Genomic DNA, 18,247 nt, shown 5'->3' on the forward strand with positions numbered 1-18,247 from the left:
ATATTAACTCCTCACTGACAAGAAACCCAATGTGAGTTATTTCAAAGTCTTCAGTGCTAAATGTTGTATTAGAGATCCTCATCACAATTCTAAATTCGCACCGAAAGCACATGAAGGTTTTATGTTTGGTTATGGAAATGACTCGCACACCTACAGAGTCTTCAACACCTATCACCACAAGGTTGTTGAAACTATAGATGTGCGGTTCAATGAAACTAACGGCTCACAAAGAGAGCACCTTCCTCCTATGCTAGATGAAATACCACCTGAGGAATCCATTAAGTTCCAGGCAACTGAGGATGTTATTCCTACGAAAGAATCTACTGAAGAAGTCATTCCCAAACGTGAAGAACATCATGTTGGTGCACCTGAGGAAAGTGGCTCTGAAGAAAATGCTGAGCCCCCTAAACATCATCAACTAGCTCATCCTCGCGTATCTAATGAAGTGCAGATTGAGAGAATCATCAACGATATCAAAGCACCAGGTCCTCTCACACGCTCAAAAGCTTCACATTTGTCTAACTTTTGTGGGCACTTTGCTTTTGTCTCTATCGCAGAGCCCACTAAGGTAGATGAGGCATTTCTGGAGCCTGAGTGGATTCAAGCAATGCAAGAGGAATTACATCTGTTCGAGCTCAACAATGTGTGGGAACTTGTCAAGCGATCAGACCCTCGCAAGCACAATATCATCGGCAGAAAATGGATCTACCGCAACAAGAAAGATGAAAATGGCCTTGTGGTGAGGAATAAGGCACGACTTATAGCTCAAGGCTACACACAGGTTGAAGGAATTGATTTCGATGAAACTTTTACACCTATTGCTAGACTTGAGGCTATTCACATATTACTTGCTTATGCTAACCATCATAATATCATGTTATATCAAATGGATGTGAAAAGTGCATTCCTTAATGGTAAGCTTGAGGAAGAAGTATATGTTGCTCAACCCCCAGGTTTTGAAGATCCAAAGCATCCTGATAAAGTCTTCAGACTCAATAAGGCCCTCTATGGCCTCAAGCAGGCCCCTCGGGCGTGGTATGATCCCTTGAAGGAATTCCTCATGAAGAAAGGCTTCAAAGCCGGTTCACTTGACCCAACTCTTTTCACCAAAACCTATGATGATGAATTAATCATGTGCCAAATATATGTTGATGATATCATCTTTGGCTGTACTGACCAACGTTACAGTGATGAATTTGCCTATATGATGAGTGAAGAATATCAAATGTCTATGATGGGAGAATTGAAATTCTTCTTAGGTCTTCAAATACGTCAACAACGAAATGGCATCTTCATATCTCAGGAGAAATACCTCAAGGATGTATTGAGGAAATTCGGCATGCAAGATTGCAAAGGTGTCAAAATCCCTATGCCCACAAATGGCCATCTATGCACTGATGAAAATGGTATAGACTTCAATCACAAGGTATATCGCTCCATGATTGGCTCTTTATTGTATTTATGTGCGTCTAGGTCAGATATTATGCTTAGTGTTTACATGTGTGCCAGCTTTCAAGCTACACCGAAGGAATAACACCATAAGGCTATGAAGCATATTCTTCGATATCTAGCTCACACTCCAACACTTGGATTATGGTATCCCAAGGGCTCTACTTTTGATCTCATTGGATATTCAGACTCTGACTATGCTGGTGACCGTGTGGACCACAAGTCAACATCAAGCACATGCCATTTCCTCGGATGATCCTTGGTATGTTGATCATCGAAGAAACAGAACTGCGTATCAGCCTCTACTGCTCAAGCTGAGTACATTTGCTGCTGGTTCGTGCTGTGCTCAATTGCTATGGATGAAGCAAACCCTCAGGGACTACGACATCAATGTGAAGAATGTGCCTCTCTATGGTGACAATGAGAGTGCCATCAAGATTGATCATAACCCTGTTCAGCACTCGAAGACAAAGCACATTCATATTCGTCATCATTTTCTTCATGATCATGTGTTGAAGGGCGACATCTCTATTGAGCACGTGAAGACTGAAGAACAACTAGCCGATATCTTCACAAAGCCCTTAGATGAGAAGAGATTTAGCAAGTTGCGGTGTGAGATAAATATCTTAGAATCTTCGAATGTTCTTTGAGAACGACACACGTCCTAACACTTATGCAAAATTGATGACTTAGATGTGCAACACACGAAGTAACATTTTTCTTCAATCAATGAAGACTAACCCTCTAAGTGTGAAGAATTTAACGAAGAATTTGATTCTCAGAGCCCTATGACAATTGTACGCGGCGTCTGAAATCCTCATTCTTATACGGTGGGTCACGCCACCAACAAAAGTTGAAAATCTTCAATTTGAGTATTTCTTCAGTTTTGAATTTCCTTAGTTGTTCAAATTCTTCAACTTTGCATAGTCTTCACTCTTTCCGTCGTTGTTCTTCATTGATTATATATATATATATATATATATATATATATATATATATATATATATATATTTGAGTTTTAGTCCTCTACAGCATTCACTTATTGCTAAATATTCAAGTTGCCTTTTCTGCTAAGTGAATGTGATCGGACCCTTCCCCCTCTATGCTAAACTCAACCCAATCTTTTCACAAATTCTTCATGTGCGTTCTATTTGAAACCCGTTCAAAATATTTACTATGTCCTTGTTAGCTGAAGAATTTGCGAACGAACCATTAAAATATTCTTATATGAATTTTCGGCTCTTGCCGCCTAAACCGTTCCACATCCCACGATAGGATTTATCTATTCACCCACGATCTCACATGATCGCCATCGCTCTGTACATGGGTGACACATATCGCTAGGATGAGAAGAGTCAGGGGCACGTTCGTCCATTTTCCTCGGGCGAGCGGTTTTTCACCTCGGCTATATATACCCCTCACCCTCCTTAGACTGCATTTACCCCGCTCAAGCTTCCAGACCTAGCGCCGCTGCTACTTCCATCATCGACGGTGAGGAAGAGCTTCACTGCCTCGACCTCATCGCCATCGTACTCGCGTCGGCCACGGATTTTTTCTCCTTGCCTCTGTTGTAGATGTCTTCCTCTGCCAATTTAGGGCGTGGAAGATCTGGACTGACGAACTTCCAATCTACTACTCCTAGTTCGTTGTGTTCTTCGTCAAGGGTAATTGAAAGTTCCTTTTACTGCTCTTGTTGATTCTGATGATTTCTACAAAATATTCAAAATGTGTTTAGTCTTCAACTTCCACACTTTAAACACCTCACACAAGCATATGTTCTTGGTCTATTTCTCTAAGCAACATTTTTCTTCAAGATTCCTCAGTTGTGTGGATTTTCAATCTATACAACTCTAGAACCTAAGTCAAAGAACGCTTAGTGAAATTCCTCAAGACACCTCTGGTCAAATTCCTCAAACTTGTTATTTTTGCAAAAACTTCTGGGAACGCATATGACCTCTCCAAATTCTTTGCATCTATACTCTGTTCACAGGTACACGTGTCCGCTGCTGAATCACTAGGTTCTCATCAACTTAACTCATTTGCAGTGTTCCTCGAAGACAAATTGCATACCTCTTCAGAGAACTCATTTGTTCAAACTCCTCAAAGCACAGCTCCCAGGGTGCCGACTGGTCGTGAGCTGCTCCTTAGTCTTCATCAGAAGGTCGATCACAACCACAAGTCGGTCAAGCGCCAGTTAGGTTCAATTCTTCAGAACATGACCATCACTCGGAATTCAGTGAAGAAGAACCATTACTACCTCCATGAAGTTTTTGATCGCACCTGGGCTGTACTGATCTCTACGGTGAAGATGATCTCAAGAAGATGGGCTTCAAGCAGGACTTTGACTGGTTTCAGCCACCTTCGAAGAAATTCAAGAAGGTCAAAGTTACACACTTGGTAGCTAGCTCTTATTCTTCATCGCGCGAGACTAATGAAAATGAAGACCTGAACGACACTGCGGTAGGCCCTACTCCATCAACAGACGACCCCAACAACGCTGGCGCTCCTCCATTGAGTTTGTGATGATATTCTTCAGTGGCGTTAGTCCTCATTTTTCGTCCCTTTTGGTCATTCGATGACAAAGGAGGAGAAATTTGAGTTACTCTTCAAGCGGGTCTATATATGGGCGTTTTTTTGCTAAGTTACAACTCTCGTTCTTCTGAAGATTTGTTGGATCGAGTTGTAAACTTAACTCCGATGGTGGTCTGATCCTTTCGCTATGTTCTTCTGCATGATATTTCTTCTTATATGTTAATGCACGCATGCTGAATTACACCAGTCACCATATTTCATCATGCATTTCAAATTTCTCATATCATATGTTAAATGCGTGTATGAATTACAAGATATAGGGGGAGATCTCCATGATTCTACTCTTCAATGTGCATTGCTTCAAAAGCAAATTCCTCACATTTGCACATCTTCAGGGGGAGTTCTTCTATATATTGCAATCAAATTCTTCAATATCAGTATTTACACTTCACATGTTTATCCCCATTGAACACTTAACCTATATTGTCATCAATCACCAAAAAGGGGGAGACTGTAAGTGCATCAAGTGCCCCTTAGTGATTTTGGTGTATTGAAGATTTATAGGTCAAGGGACTAATGTGTTTGTGAGTGTACACAGGTCTATAAGTCTATGAGGAGTTTGATATTTATAGAGAAAGTCGACCCCTAAAAATGAATGTCTTCAACTAAAGACTTTGGCTTTCTGAAGACTTTGAAAATGAAGAAATTGGTGTGACCGTGAAGACTTGATATTGATGCGAGGAATATGAAGCGTGAAGACTTTTGTTTTCGTAGTTTCATTTTCTCCTTCTTGAGTCATAGGAAACACCATACTGTTAAAGGGGGTTGAGGTAAAACTAAGGAAAAGTTTCCAAGTGATGCTCATCTCAAATTCGTACACCTACCAATCCCTTCGAGTGAAGCCATTTGAAATCTCATGCAGTTCAGTCAATTTCTTCAGTGACAGAGACGAAGATCTTCTGGTCTCTGAGGAATTTGTTTTGACTCAGGAGTTAGGAATTCGCCAGTGCGGATTGCCTACAAGTGAGGAACAAGATAGCCCCGAGGAATTTTATAGTCAAATTTCTAACTGTTGTTGTGCTATGCGCTAGTTGTCCCAAAATATCTACCCACCTAACGGTCATATCATTGAAGGGCATTTATGTCTTATCATGTCAAGCTGCTCCCTAGGCTATAAATAGCCGCCCCCTACAACCACTAGCTGGTTGGCTGCTCCGTGAGAAAATGACACTTGTCATTGAGAGCATCCCATCCTCCGAGGACTTTGAGCGAAAATCATCAAGTGAGGAAAAACCAAAACCCAAACCCAAACACCTACAAACCCAAAGTGATTGAGCATCACTGAAGAGATTGTTCCTGTGTGGAACCGACACTTGTTACCTTTGAAGACTGTGCATCTTCTAGACGGTTAGGCGTCATGGTCTAGAGCATCCAAGAGAAAATTGTGGATCGCCGAGTGACCGAGTTTGTGAAGGTTTGGAAGTCACCTAAAGACTTACCACGAGTGATTGGGTGAGGTTTATGTGACCTTAGCTCAAGGAGAATACGGTGAGAACTGTGTGTCCTCAGATTTAAATACCTAGACGCTCCAACCAGACATATGACTATCATAATAGATGGAATTGGTCTACCAAATCATTGTCTTCACCGAGCTAACTGGTTCTATTTCCTCAACCCTTTCATTTCCTCATTACTGTGTTGTGTACTTGATCGCTACTGTTTGAAGACTTTGACTGAAGACTTTCTCAATTTCCTCAGTTCAATTTCTTCAGTCAGTTTGTCTTGAGCCTGCTTATCCTGTGTCTACACTTTTTGTACTTCGTGCTTGTTTTCATTTCATCACGATGACTGTGCTTCTATTCTATTATGTTTGCATCTGAGTAGTTATTCCACTGCTAGTCGTTCGTGAATTGGGAATTTCATCACCCTAAAATTCCTCAGTGACGAATTTGTAAAAATCGCCTATTCACCCCCCTAGTCGACATAACACACTTTAAACGGTGCATGCCATTGGCCAGATGGGGGACCGACGGGACACCACACCGATGTCGTCCGCCGGGTTGTCGACGGAGGAGGTCGCCGACCGGGTCAACAACATCTCGAAGGCCGGGATGGTGGCTGACTGGCGCTTCGAGAAGGCGCTACAACCACGACCACTCGACGCTGGCGGTGAGTCCTTGGTCTTCATTTTTCGCAATGTCCCAACTTCTTCTCCGTCCCGATGCGACAAAGGAGGTGCCGCTGAATACCGCCAAACAAATGCATGATGGGATGTGGGGGCAGGTACTGGCCATCCGGCAAACCGGGTTGGACGAGGTGGAGACCCTTTCCGGGACACAGACCGGGCGTGAACCAAAGACGGCGCGACACGCTGATGCGGCGTGAAGCTACATCGGTATTTCCCCAAATAGGAAGGGATGATGCAGCACAATAGCGGTAGGTATTTCCCTCAGATATGTAACCAGGGTTATCGAACCAGTAGGAGAACCAAGCGACACAACGTAAACAGCCCCTGCACACAGATAACAAATCCTCGCAACCCGACGTGTTAAAGGGGTTGTCAATCCCTTCCGGGTACGACGCCTCAAGATAGGCAAACAAACGTGAGATAAAATTGTAGTAGGTTCATAGATCAAACACCAAATAAAATAAATAAGAATAAATTGCAGCAATGTATTTTTGTATTTTTAGTTTAATAGATCTGAAAATAAAAAGCAAAGGAAAATAGCTTGCAAAGGCAAATAATATGAGAAAGAGACCCCGGGGGCTGTAGGTTTCACTAGTGGCTTCTCTCAAGAAAAAATAGAAAACGGTGGGTGAACAAATTACTGTTGGGAAATTGATAGAACTTCAAATAACCATGACGATATCTAGGCAATGATCATTACATAGGCATCACGTCCAAGATTAGTAGACCGACTCCTGCCTGCATCTACTACTATTACTCCAAACATCGACCGCTATCCAGCATGCATCTAATGTTTTAAGTTCATGGAGAAATGGAGTAATGCAATAAGAACGATGACATGATGTAGACAAGATCTATCTATGTAGAGATAGACCCCATCGTTTATCCTTAGTAGCAACGATACATACGTGTCGGTTCCCTTTCTATCACTAGGATCAAGCACCGTAAGATCGAACCCACTACAAAGCACCTCTTCCCATTGCAAGATAAATAGATCAAGTTGGCCAAACAAAACCCAAATGTCGGAGAAGAAATACGAGGCTATAAGTAATCATGCATAAAAGAGATCAAAGAAACTCAAATACTTTCACAGATATAAAAAGATAGATCTGATCATAAACTCAAAGTTCATCGATCCCAACAAACAAACCGCAAAAAGAGTTACATCATATGGATCTCCAAGAGACCATTGTATTGAGAATTCAGAGATAGAGAGGAAGCCATCTAGCTACTAACTACGGACCCGAAGGTCGACAAAGAACTACTCATGCATCATCGGAGAGGCACCACTGGAGGTGGTGAACCCCATCCGAGATGGTGTCTAGATTGGATCTGGTGGTTCTGGACTGTGCGGCTGCTGGATCAATATTTTGTCGACCCCCCTAGGTTTTTGGGAATATTGGGGTATTTATAGAGCAAAGAGGCGGTCCGGGGGGCACCCGAGGTGGGCACAACCCACCAGGGTGCGCCTGGGCCTCCTGGCGTGCCCTGGTGGGTTGTGCTCTCTTCGGAGCACCCCCCCAGGCGCAGCTAGGGCCCATTATGTTTCATTGTGTTTGGACTCCGTTTCGTATTGATTTCATGCGATGTAAAAACATGCAGAAAACAGTAACTGACACTTGGCACTATGTCAATAGGTTAGTACCAAAAATGATTATAAAGCATCCAAGATTGATAATATAACAACATGGAACAATCAAAAATTATAGATACGTTGGAGACGTATCAGTATCCCCAAGCTTAACTCCTACTCGTCCTCGAGTAGGTATGTGATAAAAACAGATATTTTGATGTGGAATGTTGCCTATCATGTCATATCTTATTTCTTTTCTTTGTAGCATGGACGTTCGGACTTTTATATTGTTCAAAGCAATAGTCTAGTTTTGACATGAAAATTAAATACTCAAGCATATCAACAAGCAACCATGTCTTTCAAAATATCAACGCTAAAATAAGTTATCCCTAGCCCATTATGCTCAATCATTGATCCATTCATGAAACACACTCGCATATTAGCTACACGCAATACTCAAGTACGAGCATATTGCCTCCTAGTTGGTGCTTTTATAAGAGAAGATGGAGACTCAAATTCAAAAATAAAAATTGCATAAAATAAAAGAAAGGCCCTTCACAGAGGGAAGTAGGGATTTGTAGAGGTGCCATAGCTCAAAGCGAAAAACTTAGAGATAAAAACATTTTGGGAGGTGTATCCTTCCCACCAACGAAAACGACTTAGAGTTCCCAACACTTTCCATGCTAGATATATCATAGGCGGTTCCCAAACAGAAAATAAAGTTTATTCCTTTTCAACCATACTTTTACTTTCCATGGCTAGTCGTATCCACGGTTGCCGTCCATACCAACACTTTCCAAGGAATTTATTATTTGACAACATAAAGTAAATTCATTTTTCATTTCAGGATTGGGCAGCCCTAATACCTTTGCCTTACTCTCATGCAATGACAAGTGAATAAACACTCATCGTGAGAATAACACATCTATAGCATGGAAAATATTAGCCACCCCTCACCGCTACGCGAGCGAAACGAACACACAAAAGAGAAGTTCATTTTGAAAATTAGAGATGGCACATACAAATTTTCTTAGAACGGCAAAAGAATACCGCATATAGGTAGATATAGTGGACTCATGTGGCAAAACTGGTTTAAAGGTTTTTGGATGCACAAGTAGAGATCATACTTAGTGCAAAATGAAGGCTGGCAAAAGATTGAGAAGCGACCAACCAAGAAACGGATAATCTCATAAGCGAGCATTACGCATAATTAACACCGAATAATGCACCACAAGTAGGATATAATTTCATTGCATAATTATTGAGTTTTGTGCTTCCATAACGAATCACAAACCTTAACACCAATATTCTTACTAAAGCATAATTACTCATCAACATAACTCACATATCACATCATCATATCTCAAAACTATTACTAAGAATCAAGTTTATTTTGTCCAATGATCTTCATGAAAGTTTTTATTATACCCTTCTTGGATATCTATCACTTTGGGACTAATTTTCATGTGTTGCTTTTGACAAGCTCAAACAAATATAAGTGAAGATCATGAGCATAATTTTCCTTTCTTTCTCTCAAATTAATTTAAGTGAAGCAAGAGAGAATTTCTTGGAAATTTTACTAACTCTCAAATAAATCTAAGTGAAGCAAGAGAGAATTTCTTAAAAAAATACTAAAGCACACCGTGCTCAAAAAGATATAAGTGAAGCACTAGAGCAAGTCCATAGCTCATAAAAATTTAAGTGAAGCATAGAGAGCAATTCTAACAAGTCATGACATAATATTGGCTCTCTCAAATTGGTGTGTGCAGTAGGGAATCAAGACTTAAAACACAAAATAAAACAAGCAAAGACTCATATCATACAAGACACTCCAAGCAAAACACATAGTGTGTGACGAATAAAGAATATAGCTTCGAGTAAAATATCGACGGTCGTTAGAAGAAAGAGGGGATGCCACTCGGGGGCATCCCCAAGCTTAGTTGTTTGCTCATTTTTGGATAATGGCTTGGGATGCCGGGGCATCCCCAAGCTTAGGCTCCTCTTACTCCTTATTCCTTCATCCATCGTAAGATAACCCAAAACTTTAAAACTTCAATCACACAAAAGTCAACAAAACCTTCGTGAGATCCGTTAGTAAAAGAAAGCAAATCACTACTATCAGTACTATACCAAACCAATTCATATTTTGTTTTTGCATTATATCTACTGTATTCCAACTTTTCTATGGCAAAAAGTCATCAAAGAAAACCATAGAGGCATAAAAAGAAGCACACAACACAAAGAAAACAGAATGTGTCAAAATAGAACTGTGTGTAGCAATCTGACTATTTTGAAAACTTCTAGAACTCCAAAAATCTGAAACATTAGGACGACCTGAGGAATTTGTATATTAATCTACTGCAAAAAGAGTTGGCATTTTATAAAGCTCTGGTAAAAAATGAGAATTGTTTTTGAGAGAGCAGAAGTTTCTGTTTTTTAGCAAGATCAAACAACTATTACCCAAGAAGACCCTAAATGCTTTACTTGGCACAAATACTAACTAAAACACAAAAAACACAATCATAATAGTAGCATAATTTTGCTAACACTCAAGAACAGAAAGCAAAATGCAAAAATAAATTTTATTCATTGGGTTACCCTTAGCTACGCATAAAGCAAGGATCTAAGTTTCGTCTTCCTAGTTTGGCAACTTTTGTAAGGGTTTTCTCAAACCTGGGAGGCTCTTTACGCTTCCCTAAATTCTCTAGAAAAGAAACCATCTTTAGATCCAAAATATCCAATCGCTTATTGCAAAGAGTAATCAAGGTATTCATGCGATTGATACTACCATTGAGGTGTTTGAGGGGTTCATTATATTTATATATTTCAACCATATGTTTATGCAAATCACCAAGTTTGTCCAACATTTGAACTCCCTCAGGGGTGAAGGAAAACCCCTTCTTTTGAGGTGGAACTCCCAAAATTCCTTCTAAAATTTCATAGGCAGCATTGGCATCCAGCTCAATAAAATTCCCTTTAGCGGCAAAATCTAGGAGTTTCCTATGATGCGAAGCCAATCCTATGTAAAAATTACGAAGCAAGATCTTAGCGTCCCCCTTTAAATTGCAAATATGATAGGATTCCATAAGCCTATACCAAGCATCTTTCAAATTTTCTCCTTGCCTTTGTTTGAAGTAAAGAACTTCCAAATCTGGTGGCAAAGGAGGAGTAGGAACGCTAGCCATTAAGACTAGGAAGCGAAAACACGGATAGATCTGACGAGAAAACGGCGAACGAAAAAGAGAGGCGAATAAAACGATTTTTTTTGAAGTGGGGGAGAGGAAAATGAGAGGCAAATGGCAAACAATGTAAATTGCAAGGAGATGAGATTTGTGATTAGGAACCTAGTATATGTTGAAGATCCTTCCCGGCAATGGCGCTAGAAATTCCTTTTGATGCGGCTTGAAGCTACGTCGGTATTTCCCCAAAGAGGAAGGGATGATGCAGCACAACAGTGGTAGGTATTTCCCTCACATGTGAAACCAAGGTTATCGAACCAGTAGGAGAACCAAGCAACACAATGTAAACAACCCCTGGACAGAGATAACAAATCCTCGCAACCCGACGTGTTAAAGGTGTTGTCAATCCCTTCCGGGTACGGCACCTCAAGATAGGCAAACGGATGTGAGATAAAATTGTAGTAGATTGATAGATCGAACGCCAAATAAAGTAAATAAGAATAAATTGCAGCAAGGTATTTTTGTGTTTTTAGTTTAAGAGATCTGAAAATAAAAGCAAAGGAAAATAGCTCGCAAATACAAATAATATGAGAAAGAGACCCGGGGGCCGTAGGTTTCACTAGTGGCTTCTCTCGAGAAAAATAGCAAACGGTGGGTGAACAAATTATTGTTGGGAAATTGATAGAACTTCAAATAATCATGACGATGTCTAGGCAATGATCATTACATAGGCATCACGTCCAAGATTAGTAGACCGACTCCAGCCTGTATCTACTACTATTACTCCACACATCGACCGCTATCCAGCATGCATCGAATGTATTAAGTTCATGGAGAAACAGACTAATGCAATAAGAACGATGACATGATGCAGACAAGATCTATGTATGTAGAGATAGACCCCATCATTTTGTACTTAGTAGCAACGATACATACGTGTCGGTTCCCTTTCTGTCACTGGGATCAAGCACCGTAAGATCAAACCCACTACAAAGCTCCTCTTCCCATTGCGAGATAAATAGATCAAGTTGGCCAAACAAAACCCAAATATCGGAGAATAAATACGAGGCTATAAGTAATCATGCATAAAAGAGATCAAAGAAACTCAAATACTTTCATGAATATAAAAAGATAGATCTGACCATAAACTCAAAGTTCATCAATCCCAACAAACACACCGCAAAAAGAGTTACATCATATGGATCTCCAAGAGATCATTGTATTGAGAATTCAGAGAGAGATAGGAAGCCATCTAGCTACTAACTACGGACCCGAAGATCTACAAATAACAAATACTCGCTAGATGGCTTCCTCTCTCTCTCTCTGAATTCTAAATACAATGGTGTCTTGGAGATCCACATGATGTAACTCTTTTGCGGTGTGTTTGTTGGGATGGATGAACTTTTAGTTTATGATCAGATCTATCTTTTTATATCCATGAAAGTATTTGAGTTTCTTTGATCCCTTTTATGCATGATTACTTATAGCCTCGTATTTCTTCTCCGATATTTGGATTTTGTTTGGCCAACTTGATCTATTTATCTTGTAGTGGGAAGAGGTGCTTTGTAGTGGGTTCGATCTTACGGTGCTTGATCCTAGTGACAGAAAGGGAACCGACACGTATGTATCGTTGCTACTAAGGATAAAACGATGGGGTCTATCTCTACATAGATAGATCTTGTCTACATCATGTCATCGTTCTTATTGCATTACTCCGTTTCTCCATGAACTTAATACACTAGATGCATGCTGGATAGTGGTCGATGTGTGGAGTAATAGTAGTAGATGCAGGCAGGAGTCGGTCTACTAATATTGGACGTGATGCCTATGTAATGATCATTGCCTGGATATCGTCATGATTATTTGAAGTTCTACCAATTGCCCGACAGTAATTTGTTCACCCGCCATTTGTTATTTTTCTCGAGAGAAGCCACTAGTGAAACCTACGGCCTCCGGGTCTCTTTCTCATATTATTTGCCTTTGCGATCTATTTTCCTTTGCTTTTATTTTCATATCTATTATACTAGAAATACAAAAATACCTTGCTGCAATTTAATCTTATTTGTTTTATTTGGCGTTCGATCTATAGATCTACTACAATTTTATCTCACGTCCGTTTGCCTATCTTGAGGCGCCGTACCCGGAAGGGATTGACAACCCCTTTTACATGTCTGGTTGCGAGGATTTGTTATCTGTGTGCACGTGTTGTTTACGTTGTGTTGCTTGGTTCTTCCATTGGTTCGATAACCTTGGTTTCACATATGAGGGAAATACTTGCCGCTGTTGTGCTGCATCAGCCCTTCCTCTTTGGGGAAATACCGACATAGCTTCAAGCCGCATCAAACACCGACTGGGGAGGAGATGGTAGCGTTGACCCACCAAGATGGTAGAAGAATACGGTCGTCGCCGGGTCGTCCCACGCGCTGGCTATGGCAAGCTGGCCGCATGGGAAGGGCGACGCGCCGCCATAGTTGGCCACGAAACGCGCGGTGGAGAGACCGGCCACGCGCGGAAAGACGACCGCCAAGAGAGTGCGCCGGGTCATGCCGGCGCCACTAACAAAGTAGACCATCCCGACGGCGATCGAGTAAATTCCCTTTGCTGATTTCCGTGCCAGCTGCTTGGTTGTATCTTTCATATATTTTCTTTGTGTGGTCCCGGATGTCTCTCGACTTTCCACTGGCAGTAACGGATTCCGTGTTCGAAGGTGGGTTTTCGTTCTGGAAGTCCCGGAGCAGCGCCATCGACCGGGAGGAGCATACCTCCGAGGAGGACCTCGACTTGGATCCGGCGGACACCGAGGGCGTGCCTTGGTGCGCTCGGAACAAAGCTGAGGAGGAGCTGGCGGCGAGCTCAGACCAGGCTTGGGCCAGGGCCGCAGAAGCGAGGGAGCTGGCCGCTAGAGGAGATGGTCGTCAAGCCGACAGTGATGGAGGGCATGACCTGGAGCCAGCCATTGATGATTCAGAGCTGGAGGAGATAATCGTAGACAGTCCACCCCGAAACGACATGGCCGAGCGGGCGGAGGAGGGGAGCACCAGGGATGTGGCCCCGGGAGGCGCGCTGAAGTCGACGCCAGTTGCGGAGGAGCCGGTGAGAAGCGAGCGCGCCTTGGTGGTTCCGTCACCAAGGGTCGTCGTGAACCCAGAGCAGGTGTCGGGATGTGGCCCGGTCATCGGGTCACAACAAGCCTGGGATGGGTCCAGCGAAGCCGTCTTCGGGCCACGCACGCATGAGGAGGCGATGATGGACGTCGTGCGCCAACATCTTCACGCGCGCGCACGGACCAGGTTTAGGCCTTCGCCCGGAGCGAGCTGGGGCGGGAGCCGGAGGTGGAGCGCTCCGTGATCGTAAGTCTTCTTGCTTGTCTTTCCGGCTTCTTAGTGGGGGCGCGCTAGCGCACCCACTAGTTGTAGCCCCCGAGATTCGGGCCAACTATGAAGTAGGTTGGTCGAATCTTAAAAAATGCCTTTGCGGTTTGTGTTAATCCTTGCTTTCCCACAGCACCTGGGCGGCCTCCGAGTCGGCATTCATAACTAGATTTTGGAGAAGCACCGCCAGGTCACAACAGAGCTCACTGCCAAGGAGGAGGTGCTCCGCCTTGCCGAAGGTACGCCTTGCATGCTCTTAGTGGGGGCATGCTAGCGCACCCACTTGGTGTAGCCCCCGAGATTCAGGCCAACTATGAAATAATTGGGTCTAATCTTAAAGTGTTTTTCTTTTCTTCCGGTGTCTTGACTTGGAATTTTGCCACGCAGCTGCCACGGCTGAGGTACCAGATCTGCGAGCCCGGCTGGCTGAAGCCGTCCAGCAGCGTGAGCAGGCGGTCGCCGGCAACGGCCATCTCCAGGCCGAGGTGGAGCGGCTGAAGGCGGAGGCCGCCAAGGCGGCGGAGGCCCACCAGGCGGCTCATCCGGCTCAGGAACGAGCGTGACAAGGCGGCTACCGTGAGGGGTGATGAGCTGAAGACGATTGTCGATGAGGTCACCGAGCTCAAGAAGGAGCTCGAAGCCAGCGATCACGCCGGGGCCTTGGAGCGGCACGGTATGTTGTGCGAGGCGCAGCATATGGAGAGCTCCTCATTAGTAAGTGTTTCTTTATTGACGTTTCTGGGTTGCGAGCCGGCCAAGCTTTTTCGTGGCTGACTGTTTCCCTTTTCCACTTGACAGAGTACTAGCCGGAGACGCATGAGACGGTGGAGGTGACCGTGCTTGCCGACTGGTCGGCACAGGCAGACTCGGGTGCCGGGCTTGATCCAAACGTTGCTTGGAGCTTCACGGAGATTATGCACACTACCGAGGCTCGCCTGAGGGCCCTTGACAAGCAAACGGCACAGCTGTCCGAGGCCTGGTTGAGGATGGCGGTAGCCCTCTGGTATGGCGCCGTTGCCGCCAACAGCTTTACGCAGTTGGCGCGTTGGCTGGAAGCCGGACCGGCGTGGCTTCACGCGTGGCATGTCTCCGCCAACTTGGCGTTGTGGTTATGTCGGATTTCGGGTTTCGGCAGACCCTTAAGGTTCAAACTCTAGGGTGCGCACGGAGATCTTTTCCCTACCGACTCGCGCATCTATGGCTCGCAAGAAATCTAGGCCGGAAAGAAGAACACACAAAGGACACGAGGTTTATACTGGTTCGGGCCACCAATGTGGTGTAATACCCTACTCCTGTGTGTGGTGTAGTGGATTGCCTCAGGGGCTGATGATGAACAATACAGGGGAAGAACGGCCTCGCGAGAGGTGTTCTTGAGCTAGTGCGGTGTGTTCTACTTGCTCTGGATCCCTCTCTCTCTTTCTCTTCTCTCTGTCTTTTCCCCCCTCTTCCTTCTATGGTGCTTAGTCCTATTTATAGAGGCCCTGGTCCTCTTTTCAAATAATGAGCGGGAAGGGTGCCAACAATTGGCCATTTTGAATGGGAACGTGGGCGACGTCGAATCGATGAGCTCGGTGTGGTAGTTGTTGCGCTGCCCGAAGGTGACTGGCAGGCGAACTTGCCCTATCGGAACAGTGGAACCGTCAGTGACTCCTGAGAAAGGCTTGGTCGGCTAGAGCTGATCATACGACACTTAGAGATTGTCGAACGTCTCGACGGACCGGACGTTGAGTCCTGCTCCGCCATCAACGAGGGTCCTGGTGACCTACACATTGCTTATGACTAGGAGCAAAGCATCGGGAGGACCCCGGCCGTTGCCGCGCACTTGAGCTGATCCGCTGAGCTGAACGTGATGGCGCATGCAGACCACCTGAAAGGGCGCATGGCCTCAAGCTTGGGGAGGACTGCATTCACCTCGCGAGCAAACTGCTTGAAGATGCGCTGTGATGCTGGGGCCTGGGCGCCACCCAAGATGCAATCGATTGCACGCGGCTCCTGGAAGCCCCCAGCCCCCTCGTCTTGATGTTGGTCTTCGTTCCTTCTTAGTGGTGGCGGTAGAGGAGGGATGCCTGTGTTGCCGTGCGGGAGATCCTCACGAGGCTGATCCCTCCAACCTCCCTCGCGAGGCTGGTCCTGCCAGCGATCCTCGCGAGGTCGGTCACGCCACCCTTGATGAGGGCCACGGTCTTCCCATCGTCCTCCACCTCTTCCTCCTCCTCGGCCATAGCCCTTGTCATTGCGCTCGGAGCGTCGGCCGATACGCCCATCTCGCACGGCCCTGAGCTCTTGGCATTCGTTGGTGTTGTGGGTGTGGAGGTCGTGGTACACGCAGTATCGGCTGCCCTTGGATGACTCAGGTTGATCCCTGCCTCGCTTGGTGTCTAGTTCCGCTGCGAGCACGACAGCTCCCTTACGCTTCACGTCCTTGGCCTTGGGATTTTTCTCTTCTGGGTCGGCAGCCAGGAGCTCGAGGAGGGAGAGGCGTCCTTCCTCAGCCCTGGCGCACTTGGTCGCCAAGTTGAACAGCTCCAGGGATGTGTACAGGTCTTCATGGATTGCCAGCTCCTCCTTCATCTTGATGTCGCGCACGCCATCGGAGAAGGCTGAGATAATGGCTTCCTCAGTCACCCTGGGGATCTTGAGGCGAGCGTTGTTGAAGCGATGGATGTATTTCTGCAGGGTTTCCCCTGGCTGTTGCTTGATGCGGCGCAGGTCGCTTATGGCCGGGGGCCGATCGCGAGTGCCCTGGAAGTTGACGATGAAGTGAGTGCGCATCTCGTCCCAGGAGCAGATCGTGCTGGGAGCCAGGTGCGGGCGCCGTCCTTGTGCGCCATGGGAAACCAGTTCGCCATGACCTTTTTGTCTCCGTTGGCGGCTTCGATGCCCAACTCGTAGAGCTGTAGGAATTCCGCGGGGTCCGCCGTGCCATCGTAGCGAGGGGGCAGATCAGGCTTGAACTTTCCTGGCCATGTGACACCGTGTACCTCGGGGGTGAAGGCGCGGCAGCCTGCTGTGGCCACCGGCACCCTTTGTGGTGCTGAGCCTGCTCCTGGTGATTACCACGCGCCACCTCTTGGAGCAGCGGGGGTCTTGGCGTGGAGGCGCAGGGACGCGATCTTGGCGCGCCGATGCTGGGAGCGCGCGAGCACCTTCTTGGGGACGAGGGATCTCTTGGCAGCTCCCTTCTTGCCGCGCAGGCGCCAGACGTGGAGGGTCTCGCCCTGGGGCTGCGTGCCTTGGAGCCAGGGCGCCTTCTTGGGGAGGAGGTGGCGGAGGCGCCTCCTGATCCTCGCCCCCTGCGCCGAATGGAGGGGGAGGCAGTGAGAGGGACGGCAAAGGAGAGCCCCCTGCGGCGCTGACGAGCTCGGTGATGCGGGCGAGCCAGTCCTCGTAGAGGTCGTCGACGGGGCGGTAGTGCAGGAGCTCTCTTGCCAGGAGCAGCGCGGCGTGCGCGTCCGTGGGGGCGCGACGGGCGTGGGACGACGAACCGGCTGGAGTCAGTGACGGGGTTGCGGTGCGGCCCTCCCGCCGCACCGAAGGATGCTGGGACGAGGTCTGCTGCTCATTCCTCGCTGGGCCGGTGGCGGCATTGGCGGCAGGCGACGAGGAACGATGAGGGCGTCCGCCGACAGGCGCCGTCTGGGCGACGCGGGTGGCGAGAGCAGCCCGGCGCTCGGCGCGAGCCCGACGAGCGTCAGCCATGGACACGACGGAAGATCACACGCGAACAGCGGAGGAAATATTCCGGCACACCCCTACCTGGCGCGCCAAATGTCGGATTTCGGGTTCCGGCAGACCCTTAAGGTTCGAACTCTCGGGTGCGCACGGAGATCTTTCCCCTATCGACTCGCGCTTCTATGGCTCATAAGAAATCTAGGCCGGAAAAAAGAACACACAAAGGACACGAGGTTTATACTGGTTCGGGCCACCAATGTGGTGTAATACCCTACTCTAGTGT

The sequence above is a fragment of the Triticum aestivum genome, chromosome 6A (assembly GCF_018294505.1).
Source record: "Triticum aestivum cultivar Chinese Spring chromosome 6A, IWGSC CS RefSeq v2.1, whole genome shotgun sequence".
Lineage (NCBI taxonomy): Eukaryota > Viridiplantae > Streptophyta > Magnoliopsida > Poales > Poaceae > Triticum > Triticum aestivum.